Source organism: Bos grunniens, chromosome 15 (genome assembly GCF_055505025.1).
Source record: "Bos grunniens cultivar Pamir isolate PY7600 chromosome 15, Bosgru_T2T1.0, whole genome shotgun sequence".
NCBI lineage: Eukaryota > Metazoa > Chordata > Mammalia > Artiodactyla > Bovidae > Bos > Bos grunniens.
This window is the reverse complement of record NC_141179.1, coordinates 24753284-24774983: the sequence shown is the minus strand read 5'-3', so window position 1 is coordinate 24774983 and position 21700 is coordinate 24753284. Positions and strand designations below refer to the sequence as shown.

Below are 21700 nucleotides of genomic sequence, written 5' to 3'. Positions count from 1 at the left end.
GACTTCTGCTTTATTGATTATAGCAAAGCCTTTGACTATGTGGATCACAACAAACTGGAAAATTCTTAAAGAGATGGGAATACCAGATCACCTTATCTGCCTTCTGAGAAATCTGTATGCAGGTCAGAAAGCAACAGTTAGAACTGGACATGGAACAACAGACTGGTTCCAAATAGGAAAAGGAGTACGTCAAGGCTGTATATTGTCACCCTGCTTATTTAACTTATATGCAGAGTACATCATGTGAAATGCTGGGCTGGATGAAGCACAAGCTGGAATCAAGATTGGGAGAAACATCAATAACCTCTGATATGTAGATGACACCACCCTTATGGCAGAAAGTAAGGAGAAACTAAAGAGCCTATTGATGAAAGTGAAAAAGCTAGCTTAAAACTCAACATTCAAAAAACTAAGATCATGGCATCTGGTCCCATTACTTCATGGCAAATAGATGGGGAAACAATGAAAACAGTGACAGACTTTATTTTCTTGGGCTCCAAAATCACTGCAGATGGTGACTGCAACCATGAAATTAAAAGACGCTTGCTCCTTGGAAGAAAAGCTGTGACCAACCTAGACAGATGTAAAAAGCAGAGACATTACTTTGCCAACAAAGGTTCATCTAGTCAAAGATATTGTTTTTCCAGTAGTCTCGTATGGATTGAGAGTTGAACCGTAAACAAAGCTGAGCACCGGAGAATTGATGCTTTTGAACTGTGGTGTTGGGAGAAGACTGTTGAGAGTCCCTTGGCCTGCAAGGAGATCAAACCAGTCCATCCTAAAGGAAATCAGTCCTGAATATTCATTGGAAGGACTGATGCTGAAGCTGAAGCTCCAATACTTTGGCCACCTGATATGAAGAACTGACTCCTTAGAAAAGACCCTGATGCTGGGGAAGATTGAAGAAATGAGAAGGGACGATAGAGGACGAGATAGTTGGATGGCATTACCGACTCAATGGACATGAGTTTGAGCAAGCTCTGGGAGTTGGTGATGGACAGGGAAGCCTGGTATGCTGCAATCCATAGGGTCCCAAGGAATCAGACACGACTAAGTGACTGAACTGAACTGAACCGAAAGAGAAAATAAACACATGAAATAAGTAAATTAGGTAATACGTTTGAAGATTTTAAATGTGTGGAAAAAATAAACATGGGGTGATAAATCCAAATTCCTTTGTCCTTCCAGAGCTGGAGGAAAGGGGAGAGAGCTGACATTCTGAATAGGATGGTTAGGGGACACCTCCCTGAGGAGGTGGGCAAGCTATGTGGATGTCTGAGCGCAGACAACTCTGAGCAGAGAGACCAGCCCTTGCAAAGCCCTAAGGTGGGAGGAGCGTGTCTGGTGAAGAAACAGCAGAGAGTGAGGGAGAGAGGGGAAGGAAAGGTGCTTAGAGAAGTAATAGGGGTTGTGGGGAGTGGGGGATGAAGATTGTGCAGGTCATTAAAAGGATTTAGATTTTTTATTTTTTTTAAACAGAGTCAAATAGGAAATTTTTAGTAGCTTCCAAAAGACAGAAAATATGTATAAAAGTAGAGAAAATAGTGTGGTGAACCCCTGGATAACTACCATCCGTCTTCGGCAATTGTGATCATACAGCCAATCTTGTTTCATCTGTGCCCCTTCCCACCACCCCCACCCCATTGCTCTTGAAAACACACACTGAATTGTTGAAGCAAATGCCAGACAGCATTATCATTTTAAACCCAGGGCTCATTCTTGTGAGAAGTCTGAATGCTGTTTCTTCCAAGCTTTCTCTTTTTCCGTCTCTCCGCCCCTGTCGTTTCTCTGCTCTGCCCACAGGACGTGTCTTTTAGCTGGCAGCCTCTCCCTTTTATCCCAGCTTCAGTTCCTCACTCAGGTTGAGCCTGTATCCACCCCACTCCCTTTCCCTGAGCACTGGCTAGTAAATAACAAACGCTCAAATGCCACTGTTGACGGCTGACTGGCCACCCCTTGACCTTTGCGTCCTCCTCCTCTCTGCCTGGCCACTTGCTCCAGCTAACCCAGTTCCGTGGTTTCTGCGTGTTCACAGGTTGCCCAGAAAAGAGTCTTCCTGCTGATCATCTCATCAGAGAGGATACCTCCTGATGAGAGCGATCCCTTAGAACCAGGGTCTCCTGGCTTCCTCTCACAGACAATCCCAGGAGACTCGGTGTCCCAGCTCCAGCTCTCGGGTGCTGGCTGGACTCTGGGACTGGCTTGGTTTCAGGCAGAGTGACTCCCTTCCCTCAGGCCTGTCTGGGTGGAGTGGCATCAGGAGTGGAGCAGCTGCTGGCTGGCTTCTGTCTCCCATTCCCATTCTCTGACTTCAGAAATGCTGCCTGAAAGAGTATTAATTGTTTTCATGAGCATGAAGGGCTCCATTTATGCTTGATGCAGCATGATAAAAATTATGCACTGCTTTGAATATCTCAGATTAACCTTGTTATACATTTCATTTAATTTCCATGCTAAGTTCTGTTCCTAGAGGCATAGTCTAAATAGTTTGCCATATCTGCATCTACCTTATTATTATTTAAAACTAAAAAATTAGGGCTTCTTGCTCACCTTCTCTTTAGTCATCTTTTCTTTTGTAAAATTGACTTTAATCGCAGTAGGTTTTTTGCCCCCTTTTTGAAAATTAGGACACTTTCTTATCTTAAGGACGACGTAACCTGGATTTGTGATTACATCTGAAGTTCCTTTTAAGTCCCAGAATTCACCTGAGCCTGGAACTGTGAAAAACCCAGTTTTTTCTTTTTCCGTCTTTCCACCTAACTTCGGCTTCATTTCCTCTCAAGTGCATTGGTTCTAGCCTTCCCAGGTTGAAGGTAGTTCTCCTTGATAGGAACTGGGGAGCAAGAGTGTTTGAGTCGTTCAACTCACTTTGTGTCACTTTTTTAACATCACGTGATCACGTGCGCATGCTGCACGCTCAGGCCTTTCAGTCCTGTCTGACTCTTTGCCATCCCATGGACTGTACCTTGCCAGGCTCCTCTGTCCATGGAATTTTCCAGGCAACACTACTGCATCCAGCTGCCATGCCATCCTCCAGGGGATCTTCCTGACTCAGGGATCAAACCCTAGTCTCCTGAGTCTCCTGCGTTGCAGGGGGAGTCTTTACTGCTGAGCCACTGGGGAAGCCCCATTATCAAGTATAGCAGAACCCTTTTTTTCCTTTTCTTTCAGTGACCATCCTCTTTTGCTGCCCTCCATCCACTGTCAAATTCCTTGAAACAATGTTTTTCGTAAACTTCCGCATATTCTTGGCTTGGATCTATACTGACACTATCTTTTCAAGTCCAGGCCATTCTTCTATTTTTGCTTATAAAGGGCCTGTTTTTGTTGCTATTTTGTTGAACTCATCATTGGGTTTTCATTTGTAGACTCCTGTTTTTTATTGTATTGTCATACTTATTATACAGTCAGATTTTTGGTTTTGAAATACCTTCTCCTCTTTCTTTTTTAAAAAAAATTTGGCCATACCTCAAGGCATGAGGGATCTTAGTTCCCCAACCAGGAGTCGTAACCCCTGGACCACCAGGGAGGTCCTTCCTCTCCTCTTTCACTCAGAGTATGAAGTATTTTTAATTTTACTCATTAAGCTATAATTAATGCTCAAAATTCTCCAAGCCAGGCTTCAACAATACATGAACCGTGAACTTCCAGATGTTCAAGCTGGTTTTAGAAAAGGCAGAGGAACCAGAGATCAAATTGCCAACATCTGCTGGATCAACAAAAAAGCAAGAGAGTTCCAGAAAAACATCTATTTCTGCTTTATTGACTATGTTAAAGCCTTTGACTGTGTGGATCACGATAAACTGTGGAAAATTCTTCAAGAGATGGGAATACCAGACCACCTGACCTGCCTCTTGAGAAACCTATATGCAGGTCAGAAAGCAACAGTTAGAACTGGACATGGAACAACAGACTGGTTCCAAATAGGAAAAGGAGTACATCAAGGCTATATATTGTCACCCTGCTTATTTAACTTCTATGCAGAGTACATCATGAGAAACGCTGGGCTGGAAGAAGCACAAGCTAGAATCAAGATTGCCGGGAGAAATATCAATAACCTCAGATATGCAGATGACACCACCCTTATGGCAGAAAGTGAAGAGGAACTCAAAAGCCTCTTGATGAAAGTGAAAGAGGAGAGTGAAAAAGTTGGCTTAAAGCTCAACATTCAGGAAACTAAGATCATGGCATCTGGTCCTATCACTTCATGGGAAATAGATGGGGAAACAGTGGAAACAGTGGCTGACTTTATTTTGGGGGGCTCCAAAATCACTGCAGATGGTGACTGCAGCCATGAAATTACTTGGAAGGAAACTTATGACCAACCTAGATAGCATATTGAAAAGCAGAGACATTACTTTGCCAACAAAGGTTCGTCTAGTCAAGGCTATGGTTTTTCCAGTGGTCATGTATGGATGTGAGAGTTGGACTGTGAAGAAAGCTGAGTGCTGAAGAATTGATGCTTTTGAACTGTGGTGTTGGAGAAGACTCTTGAGAGTCCCTTGGACTGTAAGGAGATCCAACCAGTCCATTCTTTTTTTTAATTTTATTTTATAACTTTACAATATTGTATTGGTTTTGCCATATATCAAAATGAATCCGCCACAGGTATACATGTGTTCCCCATCCTGAACCCTCTTCCCTCCCCATATCATCCCTCTGGGTCATCCCAGTGCACCAGCCCCAAGCATCCAATATCATGCATTGAACCTGGACTGGTGACTCGTTTTATATATGATATTATACATATTTCAATGCCATTCTCCCAAATCATTCCACCCTCTCCCTCTCCCACAGAGTCCAAAAGACTGTTCTATACATCAGTGTCTCTTTTGCTGTCTCGTATACAGGGTTATTGTTACCATCTTTCTAAATTCCATATATATGTGTTAGTATACTGTATTGGTGTTTTTCTTTCTGGCTTACTTCACTCTGTATAATAGGCTCCAGTTTCATCCACCTCATTAGAACTGATTCAAATGTATTCTTTTTAAAGGCTGAGTAATACTCCATTGTGTATATGTACCACTGCTTTCTTATCCATTCATCTGCTGATGGACATCTAGGTTGCTTCCATGTCCTGGCTATTATAAACAGTGCTGCGATGAACATTGGGGTACACGTGTCTCTTTCCCTTCTGGTTTCCTCAGTGTGTATGCCCAGCAGTGGGATTGCTGGGTCATAAGGCAGTTCTATTTCCAGTTTTTTAAGGAATCTCCACACTATTCTCCATAGTGGCTGTACTAGTTTGCATTCCCACCAACAGTTTAAGAGGGTTCCCTTTTCTCCACATCCTCTCCAGCATTTATTGCTTGTAGACTTTTGGATCGCAGCCATTCTGACTGGCGTGAAATGGTACCTCATAGTGGTTTTGATTTGCATTCCTCTGATAATGAGTAATGTTGAGCATCTTTTCATGTGTTTGTTAGCCATCTGTATGTCTTCTTTGGAGAAATGTCTATTTAGTTCTTTGGCCCATTTTTTGATTGGGTCATTTATTTTTCTGGAATTGAGCTGTAGGAGTTGCTTGTATATTTTTGAGATTAGTTGTTTGTCAGTTGCTTCATTTGCTATTATTTTCTCCCATTCTGAAGGCTGTCTTTTCACCTTGCTTATAGTTTCCTTTGTTGTGCAGAAGCTTTTAAGTTTAATTAGGTCCCATTTGTTTATTTTTGCTTTTATTTCCAATATTCTGGGAGGTGGGTCATAGAGGATCCTGCTGTGATATATGTCGGAAAGTGTTTTGCCTATATTCTCCTCTAGGAGTTTTATAGTTTCTGGTCTTACATTTAGATCTTTAATCCATTTTGAGTTTATTTTTGTGTATGGTGTTAGAAAGTGTTCTGGTTTCATTCTTTTACAAGTGCCAACCAGTCCATTCTAAAGGAGATCAGCCCTGGGTGTTCTTTGGAAGGAATGATGCTAAAGCTGAAGCTTCAGTACTTCGGCCACCTCATACAAAGAGTTGACTCATTGGAAAAGACTCTGATGCTGGAGGGGATTGGGGGCAGGAAGAGAAGGAGATGACAGAGGATGAGATAGCTGGATGGCATCACTGACTCGATGGATGTGAGTCTGTGTGCACTCCGGGAGTTGGTGATGGACAGGGAGGCCTGGCGTGCTGCGATTCATGGGGTCGCAAAGAGTCGGACACGACTGAGCAACTGAACTGAACTGAAACTATAATTCATCTATAATGTATTAATTTCAAGTGTACAGCTTCAGATTCTTTTCCATTATGATTTATTATAAGATATTGAATATAGTTCCCTATGCTATAAAGTAAATCCCTGTTATTTATCTATTTTATATACAGTAGTGTGTATCTACTAATCCCATACTACTAATTTAATCCCTCCCCTTCCCTTTTCTTCTTTGGTAATAGTAAATTTGTTTTCTATGCCTGTGAGTTTGTTTCTATTTTGTAAGTAAGTTAACTTTTTTATAAGTTGCATTAAAAAAATCCTACATATAAACATTATGTCTTTTTTAAAAAAAAGCCTATAGCCTTGAGATTATTTCTGGCACCTTTCTGTGCTCTTTTTTCTTTTTTGGCTTCGCCATGTGGTTTGTGAGATCTTAGTTCCCTGATGGATTGAACCTGCGCTCTGCAGCGAAGTTCATAGTTCTAAGCACTGGACTGTCAGGGAATTCCTTTTCTGTGCTCTTTGAAATATGCTTTCCTGAAGCTGGGAATTGTGCCTTGGCCAAATCATTTCTTCCTTGCCTATTATAAAATTTGCAGTTGTTCTCTAACTGATGGTTTGAATAAAAAGGTCTTCACTTTGCTTCCTTTGCTTTCTAAAAAGTGATCATTAGCAAAGCAATTAAAAAACACATTAGACATCCTGGTTTTTAGTAGAATGGAACCTACTCGTAGACTTATGGAAAGCAGAAATTCCCTATGTCTCTGTGTCAACTTTTTGTTTATTAAGAAAAAAAAAATTAGCCACTTTTTCCATCTGGCTGGGTGGTGCTGCCATAGATGCTTGTGGAGTATTATTTCTAATTTTCTGTTTCTCTTTGCCCCAAGTATCTAGTTGTTTAGCATTCACTTTTCCAACCTATGAGAACTTAATTTGGGGTTCCTTGAGAAAGTACAATCTTAACTCTCTGGTGTTTGTTTTTGGCTAATTTCTGCCAAAGAATCAGTAAGGAACAACGAGTAGTTCGATTAGAGCACAAGCAGACTTATATGACAACTTTTTTTTTATAAAGTCATGGTCTCATTAAGAAAGTAATATTATTTTTCCATGAAGCAAAGACAGTAAAAATGTTTTTTGCTTTGCACTGAATTATATTTCCCCTTGGAGTTTGCTTCAGAGTAGAAAGGAAAGGCTCCTGAAAAGCCTGAATCCTAGTTCTCTGTTTTTTGTTTGTTTGTTTTGTTTTCTGGAGAAGAGTAGTAGAAGCTATGGATGGGTAGGTGGGAATAAAAAGGAGGAACAAGAAGAAAGAGCTTTGATCTTTTGGAGGATCATTGAGGCGGCCAGCTGGTCTACCCAGACTTGAGTACAAGGAAGGGCAGAAGAGGCAGGGTTGGGGCTGGGTGGGTACAGTGCCAGCATGGGCTGTGGAGTCACACTGGCCTGGGTTTCATATCGGAGTCTACATCTACTTAGTTCTGTGACCTTGGACAAGTTTTTTATTCTAAGACTTAGAATCCTCATTTGTAAAATGAAGTTAATGACTGAGGTCATAGGTTTGCTGAGAAGATTCAATGAGATGATTTATGTAAAATGCACGGCACAGGGCCTGCCACAGAGTGATGACCACACAGATGTTAGCTTTAGCACCTCAACCTCAATGAACTCAACTTAGAGTTTAGTTATGTAGGGGTTTCTCCAACTAAACTCGAACTCTTTGCAGTCGAGAATGGTGTCTAATGCTCTTCTGGGATGGAGTATATGTAATAGATAATCATGGATTGCTTTGAGGTCAGCCCCACACAGTGGGTGACAGCTTGGCCCAGATAAAAAGCAGGGCACATTTGCGGCGTGACCTGGAGTGTCCTTGTATGTAGTCCTTGTGACCTGTCATGTGGGAAGGGTTTGACATGGTTTTCCTTGATTGTGTGCAGATATTTGTACTTACGTGTGTATATATGTATAGGTACATATGTATATGTTTATGCAGATGCATACAAACCCATTTGTTTAGAATTCATGCCACCTGGAGGTGCAAGTTATTGATAACTTCAGCTCTTGTTATCAGGACTCTTCAGCACTAACTGAAGGCCTGACGTTGTCCCTGAAACACCGACAAATTCTATAAGGCTTCTGAACCAGGAAGGAGTAAACCATCCCAGTGCACTTGGAATGTAGCATATTTGATTCATATTCTAATTCTTTGAAAGTTGTTCTCTAGCGTTGATAGGCTAACTTTTGATCTTCATTTTATTTTTTTATTGTTATTATTTTATTTGTGGTTGCACTGAGTCTTCGTTGCTGTGCAAGGGCTTTCTCTAGCTTCAAGGAGCAGGCGCTACTCTTCCTTGCAGTCCTCGGGTTTCTCACTGCAGCGGCTTTTCTTGTTTTGGAGCACAGACTCGAGGCGTACAGGCTTCAGTAGTTGTAGCTCGTGGGCTCAGCAGTTGGGGCTCTCCAGCTCTAGAGCAGAGGCTCTGTAGTTGTGACACACAGGCTCAGTTGCTCTGAGGCATGTGGAATCTTTGTGGACCAAGGATTGACTCCGTGTCCCCTGTATTGGCAGGAAGATTCTAATCCATTGTGCCACCAGGGAAATCCTGATAAGATAACTTTTAAGTAGAATGGAAAGTTAACCAAAATAGTCAATCTCCCAACAAACCTGGACAAATAGAGCTTTACTATATGACGTTATTGTTACAGGAAGTGGCTTTCCATTTGGTTTTGTTGTGATAATAATTATTTTGGGGTGGAGGTGGAAGGGTTTAAGTGACAAGATTTTTTTTTTTTTAAAGCAGGCAATAAAAAAGACGAATCAAAGTGCATTTGTTTTTCTCAAAGTCTATTTGGCTGTCTCCAGGAGTGAGCTCCAGAGTGACATGGTGAGAGGCAGGTCCTAGAGACTGCTAAATGAACTCTCCCCTCTGGCCCAAGTCTGGCAAGACAAATGAAGGAGAACTTCAGAGCATTAAGCTGAAATCTCAGGACTTGCCTGGTGACCTCGTGGTTAAGAATCTGTGGGTTTGATCCCTGGTTGGGGAACTAAGATCCCATATGCTACGGGGCGAATACACTCATGTGCTGCGACCACTGAGCCTGCGCGTTCTGTGTGCCGCAGCACAGACACAGAGCAGCTGAGGGAAAACAAGAAAAGAAAAGCTGAAGTTGCCAGGCTGACAGAGGGAGAAAGAGTAAATGTGTGATAAATTCAGTGCGGCCAAAAGAACAGAGAAGGGATACAATCGTCATAATGTTCACAGAACCCCATGGAAGGTGTGGTAGCCTCAGACTCTTTCACACTTTGTAGTTATTTTAGAAAAATGAGTCATGTCCATTACATCGGTGTTGTTAAATGGTCATAATTTACATTGATGACTGTGCCTGGTTGCTAAGCGGTCATGTGTGACCTGGATCAACAGAAGCCAAAGACTATATGTTTTCACGTTTAATCCTAAGAACACTCTTTTGAGAAAGAAGGATATTACTATCCCAGTTTTGCAGATGAGGAATCAAGGCACAGAGAGATGAAGTGTCTTGCCCAGGGTCACACAGTGGATAATACAAAGTCAGGGTTCCATCCCAGGTTGGTTTGACTCCAGAGCTGGTGCTCTTTTCACTGTTCTCATGAAAATTCCTTCTCACGCAGGGGTCTTTCTGGTTCTCGTGTGTCCCCAGATGTGTTAATTGGTGAGGTCTGCTGTAACAAACGGAGAAGGCAATGGCACCCCACTCCGGTACTTTTGCCTAGAAAATCCCGTGAATGGAGAAGCCTGGTAGGCTGCAGTCCATGGAGTTGCTGAGGGTAGGACACGACTGAGTGACTTCACTTTCACTTTTCACTTTCATGCATTGGAGAAGGAAATGGCAACCCACTCCAGTGTTCTTGCCTGGAGAATCCCAGGGACGGGGGAGCCTGGTGGGCTGCCTTCTATGGGGTTGCACAGAGTCCGACACAACTGAAGTGACTTAGCAGCAGCTGTAACAAAGCACCAGAAGTTGGGTGACTTAAGTAACAGAAATGTATCATCTCACAGTTCTGAAGGCTAGAAATCTAAAGTTAAGGTGTTGGCAGAATTGGCACCTTCTGAAGGATCTGTTCCAGGTCTCTCTCCTGTCCGTCTTCTCTCTGTGTCTCTTCATATCATCTTCCCTCTGTTCAAATTCCCCCTCTTTTAAGGACTCCGGTCAGTCATATTGGATCAGGGCCCACCTTAATGACCTCATTTTAATCTCTATAAAGACACTATCTCCAAATAAGGTCACTGTCTGAGTCACTAGAGTTTGGATCTCAACACATGAATTTTGTGGAGGGAGGGCAATTCAACCCGTGTGTGTGAGTCACTAGGTCGTGTCCAACTCTGACCCCATGAACTGTAGCCCACCAGGCTCCTTTGCCCATGGAATTCACCAGGCAAGAATACTGGAGTGGATTGCCATTCCCTTCGCCAGAGGATCTTCCTGACCCAGGGATTGAACCCTGGTCTCCGGCATTGCAGGCAGATTCTTTACCACGTGAGCTACAGGGAAGTCCTAATTCAACCCGTAACATCAGATAAATCACCTACAGGTCATTCTCTAGCAGCTGCGCTTCAGATGATTTGTTTGCAGCAAGGGGACTGTTCCCATCACTCCTTATTTTCCCTGGCCATTCTATTTAATCTGTTAACCAGTGAACATGGTCACCTTCTAAGTGGGCCTGCTCACTGGAGTGAGCTTTAGGTCAATAAAGCATTCAGTGGGCTCTAATTTAATTAACCAAGTTACTGGGACAGCTGCTGTGTAACTCTGGTTTACGGACTGCCAGAGCTCACTGCTGATCCCAGGCATTCCTGTTGCAGCCTCAAGCCCTGGGGAACTTTGCTCCTGTTTTGGCAGGAAAAGACAGGGAAGCTGAACTGCCATCTAGAATTTCCTACCCTCAATGTGTCTTTCAAAAGTATATGGGAGGGAGAAGAGGGTGCTGCTGCTGCTGCTAAGTCGCTTCAGTTGTGTCCGACTCTGTGTGACCCCATAGACGGCAGCCCACCAGGCTCCCCCGTCCCTGGGATTCTCCAGGCAAGAACACTGGAGTGGGTTGCCATTTCCTTCTCCAATGCATGAAAGTGAAAAGTGAAAGTGAAGTCGCTCAGTTGTGTCCGACTCTTAGCGACCCCATGGACTGGGGCCCACCAGGCTCCTCCATCCATGGGATTTTCCAGGCAAGAGTACTGGAGTGGGGTGCCATTGCCTTCTCCGAGAAGAGGGTAAGATATATAGAAAGAGTAACACGGAAACTTACATTACCATATGTAAAATAGATAGCCAACAGGAATTTGCTCTATGGCTCAGGAAACTCAAACAGGGGTCTGTATCAACCTAGAGGGGTGCAATGGGGAGGGATATGGGAGGGAGCTTCAAGAGGGGATATCTGTATACCTATGGCTGATTCATGTTGAGGTTTGACAGAAAACAGCAAAATTCTGTAAAGCAATTATCCTTCAATAAAAAATTAAAAAATGAATTAAAAAAATTCCTGTAGGCAAAAAAAAAAAAAAAAAAAGTATATGGGAACTACCGTAAAAGTCAAACCCCTGCATTTTCATCTACCTCTTTTCTCATCTTGCCACAAATCAAGTCAGTTCTCTCCCATAATTTTAAAAGGTTCCCTGTTGGCTCAGTGTTCCCTGCATTGGTGCCTGCCAATGCAGGAGACCCAGGTTTGATCCCTGGTCTGGGGAGATCCCACACACTGCAGAGCATCTAAACGCGTGTGCCAACTTCTAGCCTGTGCTCTAGAGCCTGGGAACTGCCACTGCTGAGCCCACGTGCCACAGCTAGCGAAGGCAGCACACTCTAGAGCCTGTGCTGCACCACAAGAGAAGCCGCTGCAGTGACAAGTCCACACACTGCAACTGGAGAGGAGCCCCCATCGGCGGCAACCAGAGCAAAAGCCCACACAGCAACAAGGACCCAGCGCGGCCATTAAAAGAAAAAAAAGGTTTCCAAAAATCGCCCTCGGCTGGATTTGTCAGCTTCTCGAGTCCCACCTGTCCAAGCTGGCTTAGTTCCTCAAGCCTCTTCCTGTCTCCCCCACCTAAACACTAGCTCTAGATCTTTCTCTTCCTCCAAGGGCACCAACGTTGTCTGTCTTTCTCTGATCTTCTCAGGCCTGTGGGAGGCAGCCCTGGAGAGGGGGAGCAAGCTCTGGATTTAAAGTCAGAAGATTCAGATGCATGTTTTGCCCTTGTCACTGAACTCACCAGCATGAACCTGGGCACAGCGTTTAGCCCCTCTGCGCTCGGTGTGATCATTAATCAAATGGAGATAGACGTCTCCTGCCTCGTGTCCCTCCCAGGGTGGGCATGAAAACAGAGTAAACTTCAAAGGAGCTGTCCCCACCCAGGATGACGTGAACATGGAGAGAAATCTGATTTTGCTTATATTGCATGTACCACGCAACATATTACTGGGACCATTTTGCTGCCTCTGTTTTGCGTGTATGTGTGTGTACGTTGGACTATGAATTCCAAGACAGCAGAGGACTTTGTGCAGTGCCCCAACCCCACCATTCGCAATCAGCCACTGATGTGCTTTGGATAACTGATGAAAGCCGGTCTCGGAGAAGAAAGAAGAGACCAGTAAGTGACCAAAAAAGTGAAATTTAGTTGCTCAGTCGTGTCTGACTGTTTGTGACCCCATGGACTGTAGCCTTCCAGGCTTCTTTATCCATGGAATTCTCCAGGCAAGAATACTGGAGTGGGTTGCCATTTCCTTCTCCAGGGGATCCTCCCGACCCAGAAATTGAACCCGGGTCTCCAACGTTGCAGGCAGATTCTTTACTGTTTGAGCTACCAGGGAAGCCCAGGGAGTGCCAAAGTGGATATCAAAAAAATTTGTACATGGAGAGACTGACTGACTTTCTCTGAGTGACAAAGCTTTTACAGTCACATCAGCCATTTAACATTGATTTAAGGTGTTTGCTATTGCTGACCTGTAGCAGATGTTTAGGAAGATGCTTTTAATCAAACACATGATTGATTGATTTTGCTACTCTGTTGTGTCTTGATTAAGGCAGCTGAGAAACGCCCTTTGTGTCCAACAGAGACACCACTGACTCCGCGTGTGGGGAATTCATCCTAGAGTTCATACTCCACCGAGCATTCCCTACGGTCACGTCTTGAGATAAAAATCTGAACGGCTCCCAAAGCAAATGGCTTTTAAGCACAGTGAAAAAGAGGTCTTTGATGAACAAAATGAGCCATCTGGGGAGGTCACTTTTATTTATAGTACGTAAATCACAGACTTGATATTTTATGTTTAAGCTTAAGAAATCGTCCAGAAACAATGGCTGCTTCTTTGCAGGCTTAGAAGCCATTTCCTAGAATACGGGTCAGGTCGTTACTTTGTCTAAAGATTTGAACAAGCGTGGCTTGGTTTCCCTTTCCCCCTGGGAATGCAGGCTCCCACGTGGGGAGAGGGAGCTGCTTTCCCGTCCCTCCTACTCTTTTTTTTTATTAATTAATTAATTTTTTAATTGGAGGGTAATTGCCTTACAATGTTGTGCTGGTTTCTTCTTTTCATGGCTGCCTCAGTGGCTGATGAGGGACAGCGCAGGGCAGGGACGGGATGGGACTACTGGGCAAGGTGCTAGGAATGACTATGTATTAATACAAAGAAAAGACGTTACTAATTTTGGATTTGGGGGCTGAGAGGAGATGGGTTAGCAATTGAGCTATATTTTGAAGCACCAGAAGTCTTCCAATTGTGAAAACACGAGGGAAGCGCAGCCTCGGTAGAGGCATGGGGGTGGCAGTGGGGGTCTGCTTGAGGAATATTCTAGGGCATTGACTGTAGATGGAATAAAGGGTCCAGGGAAGGAAGGATCCAGTGAAACCCGAGGCCAGGAAGATTAGTTTGAGATTGGATTGTGAGGGGCATTGAATAATTAGCCTGAAGAATGTGCGTTTGATCCTGCAGGCTTTGGAGAGTAGGTGAAAGCTTATGTAAGCTGCAGAGTGGCCTGGTCGGACCTTTGTTGAGAAAGGAACCCTGGCAGGCATGTGGAGCATGGGTTATGAGGGGAAAGAAGGCAGGCACAATACGGGATCTAGAAAGATGGGACTGATGAGCCTATTTGCAGGGCAGCAGTAGAGATGAAGACACAGAGAAGACAGAGACTTGTGGACACAGTGGGGGAAGGAGAGGGCGGGACACATTGAGAGAGTCGCATGGAAACGTACACACACTACCGTATGTACAATTAGATGGCCAGGGGAAATTTGCTGTATGATGCAGGGAACTCAAAGCTGGTGCTCTGTGACACCCTAGAGGGGTGGGATAGGGTGGGATGGGTGGGAGGTCCAAGAGGGAGGGGACATCTGTATACCTATGGCTGATTCATGTTGGTATATGGCAGAAACCAACATAATATTGTAAAGCAATTATCTTCCAATTAAAAATAAATTTAGAAAAAAAGAAGGGAGGCAGAGGGATTGCTTAGAAGCCAAGACGTGATAGGAGTCTGAACCAACCCAGCAGGGTGGACCTTTCCTGACTGGTCAGGGTGGTGGAGAGGAAGCAAAGCTGACAGCTGCAAGTGTTGATTGAGTGAGTGGTGGCTGGAAAACTCTTTACTGGGCACTTACCATGTGCCACACTGTGTGCCACCGCTGCTGAGGACCTACCTGTCACCTCGCTCGTCACCCCTGTGCAGGGTGCCTGGGCTGCTGAAGGGAGCTTTCCAGGACGGGGACTGTCTGGGGTATTGGGAAGACAGAGGGACATTTGACTTGGGTCTTAAAGGATGGTGCAAGCTGATCACATCCCTGGGCTGCTTTAAAAAAATGTATATTTAAGAGATTTATTAAAGCATCTTATCTCAAAGATGGAAGCACATACACATTAGAAACATGCAACCATCATCTTCCACAGTCAAATAAAATGTGACATATTTTTCCTGTTCTCATAGCTGAAAACGTCAAATCTTACACTGAACTCATTCACCCTGAATATTGAATTCATTCTTTCTGAAAGTATCCAGGACAGCAAATAACCGAAATGCAAACTATTATAAAAAGAAAGTGCAAAGTTAAAAAAGAATACTTGTAGAGAATACCCCCTTTCCACCAACCCCCATCAAAGGCAAACAATGGCATTTTGCTCTTGCTTAACCTAGATAATCTTCAAAAATGACTAAAATGTAATATTCTTAACAACAGCAACAACACAATCTGATATCCAAATAGCTTGTCAGTGTTTGAAAATAAATACTTGAACAAAGGAAAATGTACTTTGTATCAAACATGTATCAGGACAAAAAGGTGGTACAGGGTTTATTGACAAAGGCAGAATTTCTTCAGGCAGGTATATAAGGAGGCGTTGGTTCTTTCCCAGGCATCTTCACTGCCATTTCATAGGTTGGCAAAACATACTGGGGAGGTGCTTCAAAGGCCGGATACACAGCAATCTATAGCATGTTGCTGCTGATGTATTCATAACAGTCCCAAACACAGTTGATCAGATAAGCCTTAAAGTGATGAACAAGGTGAAGAACACAAGAACAATGAACAGGAGGTAGCTGGAGTCCGATGCCAGGAGGTCACCTTTATAGGGAAAATCAGGTAATTGATCCATATAGTCTTTGATTCTTGGCAAATAAGTGAGAGAACTGAAAGCAACCAGGCAGCTGAGAAAAAAGTCAAAAAGCCAGGAGCAGACGAGCAGAATCAACCAACCCAATTGATAAGAAATTCCTCCGTATACCAGCATTAAACTGATGGTAAACATAAGAACAGAGACAGCAAAAAAGAAAACAGGCATTATCAGTCATTCTCCGGGACGAACAGTAATTGCCAGTGACTTCATACAGCTAGCCTTGAGTTTGGGTGTGTTACCTCCGCGGTCAGCAGAATTGCCATCAACAGGTTGAGCACCATGCATCCCGTCCCCATGATGATCATCAGGTGTGGACATCGCAATAGTCGAAGCACCAGGTGCTGTAGGACTGGTCACTGAGGCTCTGCTCCAAAGTCACGGACACCACTGGGAATCTTGAGGGCCTCTTTCTTGGCCCCTCACAAACGCCTTCCACCCCGCGGTTGAATATCGATAGCTCCGTCTCTGTGTACAAGCCAAACGACGAGTCTTCCTGGGCTGCATTTAAAAAATGATTGCCATTGCTCTAGGGATAAGGCCCAGTCTTTACCTTGGCTCTAAAGGCTCTGCCTAGGATTTCACTGGTGGTCTAATGGGAATCCACTTGCCAATGCAGAGGACACAGGTTCAGACTCCGTCTTTCGTCTGTTTCACGCTCTCTTTTGCACCTGGTACTTCTCAGAGCACTTCCTCACAGATGGAACTGAGGACCTTCTGTGGTCCTTTGGTTCGTGTGTGTTTCTTCCCATTAACCAGGGCAAGATCTTTGGAGCAGGGATTGAGTGCGATTTTTGCTCAGCATTGTATCTTTGGTGCTTACACAGTGCTTGGCACATAGTACATTCTCAACAAATATATATTGGCTGACTGGTGGACTAAAATAATTAGTATAAGGGGGATGGTCTTTCAGGAATAGAGGACAGCAGGAACACAGGTGCTGTGGTTTAGTGTAGGAAGGACTGGAGACTGGCTTATGTGAAAGGGGTTAAGCGAAGAAAAAATTAGGCTAGAAAAGTATGTTTGATATACTTGGAATAAACCGTCTGTGCCCTGCTAAGAACACCCTGGATTCACATTAGGTGCTCCCATTACATCCTGTTCCTCCCTGTGAGAGACGGCCCTCTAATTGTTGGCTTGGCCCAACTAGACTATAAACTCCTTGAGGGCAGGGGCTCTGTCTGACTCGTTTGTTAATGTAACTCCAGAATCTAGAATGGTATATCTGGTACTTGGTAGGAAGCAACAAAAACTTGCTGAATGAATGAGTCAGTAAATGAATGAATGCTTTTTATCATGGGAGCTTGAGAGCCATGGTAGGTTTTTAATCTGTTTAGATTTGCTCTAGGAAATGCTGCTTCAGCAGCATGGTAGAAAAAAGAAGGGTACATTTTCTTTGATTTTATCCTTTCATGTTGATACTTGCGCATCTAGATTTCCTGAAAAGGAAGAAGTAAAGGTGCAGACTGATTAGAATGGAATAGACGAGAAGCAGGAGACAAACTGGGCGGGTGTTAGAGTCATTCAGGGGAAGATGCTGGTGGATGGTCAGGGGGGTAGCTGTGGGTAGTTGGAAGAAGGGGTGGACTTGAGAGATGACAAACTTGAATGATGGATGGAAGGTAAGGAGTTGGGAGCAGGCAAAGATGATCCCAAGATATTCCTGATTTCCATTTGCCAAAGAAAAGTCAAATTTCTGGCTGGGGAGAAAAGGGGCTAGTGAGGGGAGAAGATTAGTGAGGGGCTAGTGAGTAGGAGTCACCTCCCTCTCCAGGATTCTCGCCTGGAGAATCCCAGGAGGAGCCTCGAAGGCTGCAGTCCATAGTGTCGCACAAAGCTGGACACGACTGAAGAGACTTAGCACACACGAGCCCAGGCCCTGCAGGAGGGGCTGCCCTGCCCTCTTGGAAATGCTTGGGCACCCCCTATTCTAGACTTCAGGCAAAATAACAAGACAGAAGGGAGTGCTCCGAGACAATATGCTGATGAAAGAAAGCAGCTCATTATCGTATAAGACCACATAGATTTCTTTTCCTTCTAAATACATGTTTATCCATTTCTTTGTATTCAAAGCAAGCAATACGGCAACAGACACTTGGGGTTTCCTCACTATTTATTAATATGCAATAATGGTCTGGAATAACTTAACTGAATCTAGCATTTTCCCAATTTTCACTCATTAAAGCGTCCTTCTTATTAGACTTAGGAGTCATTCATTTAATTTCTTCATCGAGATAAACACTCTACAGAGGGTTGGATGGAAGGGGATGTGCTTGGGGCTCATTAGACTGTGGGATGGCAGTAGAGGGTCTGGTGGCTTGAACTAACCTCAGTGGGATGATCCAAACAGAACTTGAAAGAGGTGGGGCTATTTGAGGGGATGCAGGGATACTGTGGGTGTAGGTGGACCATGCTACAGATGGAGACTCCGTGAGGTTGATGGACTCATTGCTGATAGATGAAGCTAAAGAGGGGGGATAGATGGGACTAAGGGGGATATTCAGAGTGTTCCAGAATCTCAAGCTGGCATTACGCCAGACACGTTTTCCTCCTAGAGCACCAACCTTTCCCTCTCCAGAGGATAAAATGAGAGCAATTATGGAGGCTGTCTTAGCAAGTTGGAAATCCACAAGGGATGCAGTCAGAGAAGATCATGGGCAGGCTTAAATCCACAAAGGCTGAAGCTGTCATTCCCTGGCAGACGCGAAGGGGAGATAATGATCAAGCTGGAGCTCCATAGGCACTGGCTGGAGCTGCAGTCACAGGCGGGATTTCTTCTCTTGGAGCCTGCCCATGCAGTGAATATGTGGCTTGTGGGGCATATTTGGGAGTGGGGAAGACCCTGGGCCAGATGTCAGGAGACCTGGGCTTCCAAGCGCCCATGGCCTCCAATGTGCTGACTTACTCGCCTTTCAGAGCATCAGCTTTCTCCCTTGATAAGAGAGATGGTAGATTCAGTGGTCTCTTTTAAAAAACTTTATATATATGAGAATTCCATATAACTTGAACTTGGATATTTCCATTTGGGTGGGGGAGAAAGATCACAGTGTTATCTCTCTGGAGGTACCAGGTCCCAGCTGAAGGGCGGTTGCAAAAGGCCCTTGTTTTTTTCTTTTTTTTTTTTTTTTGAGAGTAGAAACTGATGGAGGAGAGAAAGCAAGAAAGCAAGTCTCAAGAGGAGGCTAATCTTTAGAAGTGGTCCGTGGAGTCAGGGAATATCAGTGCGGGGAGGCCAGGGGGCAGGGCCAGGACTAGGGTGAGATACATCTGAATCTTCAGGGTGAAATTACAGTGGGGTTATGCTTCAGTGGGTTTCGGATACAGCACACTAGGGCACCTGATTTAAGATGGCATCGTTCATGTTATTCAGGTGCTGACACTCGATCTGCCAGTGAGTGCCGTCTTAAATTCTGAACCCTACACTCCCACTGCTTCGCTCTAGAGGTAGGTATCCTGTCCAAACCAGCCAGAGCGACCCAGAGTGGCTCATCTTGGATGGAAGGAGTATCAGAGAGATAGAGAAGAGAGACTTCTTGGACAGCCAGGCAGAGAGAATGGCCAGAAAGAGGCCATTTCCTCTGCCTATTTTTAAGCTGTTTTTTTTTTTTTTGCCATTGAGTTGTACAAGTTCTTTGTATATTTTATTGTATATCAAATATATGATTTGCAAAATTTTCTCCCATTCTACATGTTGCCTTTTTACTTTACTGATGGCTTTATTTTGTCATGCAGTCTTTTATGTAGTCCCATTTTTTCCTTTTTGCTTTTGTTGCCTTTAGTTTGGGTGTCAAATACAAGAATCAGGCAATGGCACCCCACTCCAGTACTCTTGCCTGGAGAATCCCATGGATGGAGGAGCCTGGTGGGCTGCAGTCCATGGGGTTGCTAAGAGTCGGACACAACTGAGCAACTTCACTTTCACTTTTCACTTTCATGCATTGGAGAAGGAAATGGCACCCCACTCCAGTACTCTTGCCTGGAGAATCCCATGGATGGAGGAGCCTGGTAGGCTGCAGTCCATGGGGTTGCTAAGAGTCGGGCACGACTGAGCAACTTCACTTTCACTTTTCACTTTCATGCATTCGAGAAGGAAATGGCACCCCACTCCAGTACTCTTGCCTGGAGAATCCCATGGATGGAGGAGCCTGGTAGGCTGCAGTCCATGGGGTTGCTAAGAGTCGGGCACGACTGAGCAACTTCACTTTCACTTTTCACTTTCATGCATTGGAGAAGGAAATGGCAACCCACTCCAGTGTTCTTGCCTGGAGAATCCCAGGGATGGGGGAGCCTGGTGGGCTTCCACCTATGGGGTCCCACAGAGTCAGACACGACTGAAGCGACTTAGCAGCAGCAGCCTTCTCATTTCTCAGAAATTCAGCTCAAATATCTCCTCCATTGTGAAGCTCTCTCTGGGTCCTACGGGTAAGGAGTAAGCTAGCCCTTCATTCTCCTGTACCTCTGTGTTGATGCCTCCATTATTTCACTTTTTACAAAAACAATTCTTTATATCTGTTCCCATCTCTCCTCCCAGCGTGCACACTCCTAACTGTGGCTTATCATTCCCCAGGCCCAGGTTCGTTTCTGACACACAGTAAGTATTCATGTATGTAGGCTGAAGTATCAGTGCCTGGCCAAGGGCTTCTCAGCTCCAGCCATCGTGTTCTCCTGCTTCTGGGACTGACTCATAGCTGACCTCTGTCTCTTCGTTGTATTGTGTGTGGAGATTTCTGTGTGATGATGAGAATGATGATACCATAATAGCACGTAATATTTACACAGAGTCTATGTTAGACACTAGATATAAAGCTACAAGATTTTAAAAAATGTATTTAAAGGATCAAGTATTTATGTATTTTGGTTGTACTGGGTCGTCCTTGCTACTCCTGGGCAGTGTTTTTGGTGCACTTGCTACTCGTTGCAGTGATTTTGGTGCACAGGCTTCTCGTTGTGGGGTGGCTTCTCCTGTTGTGGGGCACAGGCTCTGGCTGCAAGGCTTCAGTAGTTGAGGCACATGGGCTTAGTTATTCCACGGCACGTGGGATCTTCCCTGTCCAGGGATTGAACCCATATCTCCTGCATTGGCAGATCGGATTCTCATCCACTGTACCACCAGAGAAGTCTGCTTAAAGTTTTATCTTCAATAGCTAAGAGTTTGATACCCAGTAACTCCTTTAATTCCAGCATCAGCTCTATGCTGCTGCTGCTGCTGCTAAGTCGCATCAGTCGTGTCCGACTCTGTACAACCCCATAGATGGCAGCCCACCAGGCTTCCCCGTCCCTGGGATTAAGGCAGGTACTAAGATCATAACTTCCCAGGAGAGGCTGGGTAAGGGAAGGAGCAGAACTGGGGTTGGATGAAGGCTGACTGTAACCCCATCTTCTTAGCTGTCCCATCTGAGGGCTCTTTGAGAGGCGTTGGAGGAGGAGGAGCCACACTAGCGTTTCCCTTCCCTGGGACCTCTTCTGCCTCCTTGGCTAAACAGATGTGGCTGCCAGGTGTGTTTAGCCCATCCTTGTGCTTTGAAGCAACATGGCACTGAAGTCTCCCCTAGCAGCTGGTTCCCAGGGCAGTGAGGCAGAGAGGGCCCATTTCCCTGGCATTGGGGTGACAAGTGCAGCCTGGAGAAGAGAGGTGGCAGATTCCCCGTCATCATCCCAACTGCAGCATGGAGACAGCCCCAGACTGCTGGGAAAGCCAACCCACACAGAGGTGAGATCTCATCCACAGGGCTCAGAAACATTTCAGCAAATGCTGATGTCATTCTCCTGAATACAGCCCTGTCAGCAGGAAGGGGGTGGGGGGTGTATTATGCCAGCATGCATGGGGCACACTTTTTGGCACAAGGGGCCTGGTTGCTAAGCAATAGGAGCTGGCTTCCCTCCTCCTTGTAACCTTTTTCTCTGTTTCTAAGCTTCCAGTTAGC

The 21700-nt window shown here is 44.7% G+C and overlaps 1 pseudogene; it reads right to left on the bottom strand.

Moving 5' to 3' along the window:
- Positions 1-15471: 15471 nt before the first annotated feature.
- LOC147357453 (lysosomal-associated transmembrane protein 4A pseudogene) lies at positions 15472-17599 on the bottom strand (annotated as a pseudogene).
- Positions 17600-21700: the final 4101 nt, after the last annotated feature.